The sequence below is a fragment of the Etheostoma spectabile genome, chromosome 10, assembly GCF_008692095.1.
Source record: "Etheostoma spectabile isolate EspeVRDwgs_2016 chromosome 10, UIUC_Espe_1.0, whole genome shotgun sequence".
NCBI classification, from domain to species: domain Eukaryota; kingdom Metazoa; phylum Chordata; class Actinopteri; order Perciformes; family Percidae; genus Etheostoma; species Etheostoma spectabile.
The window spans coordinates 16,450,192-16,451,972 of NC_045742.1; the positions used below are offsets into that span (position 1 = coordinate 16,450,192).

The 1,781-nt window shown below is 44.0% G+C and overlaps 1 protein-coding gene across 1 annotated transcript in view; it reads left to right on the top strand.

Moving 5' to 3' along the window:
- Positions 1–632: 632 nt before the first annotated feature.
- The window catches only part of jakmip1 (janus kinase and microtubule interacting protein 1), a 23,613-nt gene continuing 22,464 nt past the window's right edge, over positions 633–1,781 (top strand). The window contains exon 1 of the mRNA XM_032528031.1: positions 633–1,169. The gene's annotated coding sequence lies outside the window, so the exon portion shown is untranslated. The remainder of the gene's footprint in view (positions 1,170–1,781) is intronic.

Consider the following 1,781-nt stretch of genomic DNA (forward strand, 5'->3'; position numbering starts at 1 on the left):
TTGACAATGATGATGTTGGTTATCCTTTAATAACCTTTAAATATTATTTTTACAATTATGCCTGGCAATAGGCACTGTAGTTCTTACTCGGCCTAAAATATATTGGTAATCATCATCATCATCATCATCATCATCACCTCATGTTCAAATTGTACACAGCACATTGGGTACAAACCAAGTACACAATACAAGATAAAGGAGTGCTGGTAGCATATTCCACATAATAGCGTAAAAGTATTCTTACAATAAAATATATTTAATAAGTAAAATACATTGACAATGAAATGAAACTGTTAAATATGAACAAAGAGATACATTGCAGCTAAAAATGAAAACATAAAAAGATATTTTAGCTTTATAAAAACAATTTGTTCAAAAAGTAACCAATTCATAGAATTTGGTTGAGTATCTTATTTTACAATGAATCTTTATTCACACACAGAAATGTCGGTTCCCAATCTTCTTTCCATAATTAGTTAATTGAGTTAAGTTAAGAACTTATATCTTAATTGCGCTTACACAGACCATAAAAGCAATATGTCTTTAAAATAATTATCTTTTTGTGTGAGTGCTTGATATCCTAGTCTGTCGCCCGCGCACGCCCTGACGACGTAAGGTTCTCCCTCACCGGCGGCGTGTCCACGCATAAACCGCGCGCGGTGTCATTCTTGAACACGCAGTCAGGTGTCGCGCTTCTATCACGCTACCGGCGACGCCCGACCGGCGTTTGTCCCCTCCCCATGTTCACGTCGACACAGGCAGCAATACGGTCTTAATTAGTCATATATTTTTTCACTCGTGTGTTTGAAATGTATAGGAACGGATGACGTCGTGTGTGTGTGTGTGTTTGTGGGCGTGGATGAAAATGTCAATGTGCGGCGCGAGAGGAGACGCCTGAAGCTGAATCTGCAGCTAGAGGATAGTAGCCTATGACAACACAACTTCAGTCGCTGTGTTAACTGCTGGAAAATGTGTGTGATATGTGAAGAATAAAGTTGCAAACGGTCGCTGTTTGCAGTTAGCTGAGCTTGGCATCTTTGAAGAGCTGGAGAGGAGTTAATTCAGCTCTTCACACACCGAAGCCTCTCTTCCTGGATGGGAAGCAAATAAAAAGGCAGCGACGCTTCTGCAACATCAGGCCACTTGCGACCACCAGACCTCCATTTCAGGTAACTTTGCTCAGTCTGAGATGATAGACAACAGACAGGACAGCTAAGACAGGGATGTGAATTTTGTCTGTATCGTGAACCAGTGTGACATCTCTGCTCGACTCTGCCAGCTAGCCGAAGAGGAAGTATGCAGCGTGATGATAACGTTACCCGACACGAGTGATTAATATTCAACTGCTTCCACTGTTCTCGTCTTCTTGATACATTACTTAGCCGTTACTGTGCCGATGTTTCTTCCCGTGTCCTGCACGGTATAAGAGAGGCCCCCGGCCCCTGGTGGAATATGGACCACATTAGTCTGTGGTCACACCAGTGCAGCACGGTGGAAATGCTACATAACCGTACCTCACACAGAAACACCAACACATTACAGTCTGTATGAAGGACATCCGACCTCTGTGGCTGGAGGATGCTGCAGCAGCCCCCGTGCAAGTCTCCGTGGGGTGTGGTTGGCGAGCTGGACAGGCAGGCTGTCAGCAGTGTAAAAGCGCTCCCTGGAAGCACTCTAGGCTGTAATCTCCCATTTAACAGCTAATTAGAGAACTGGCCACATCGCAGTAAGCCGTCTCCACCATAACCCTTACCACACAGTCCTCTGCCATGCATTTACCG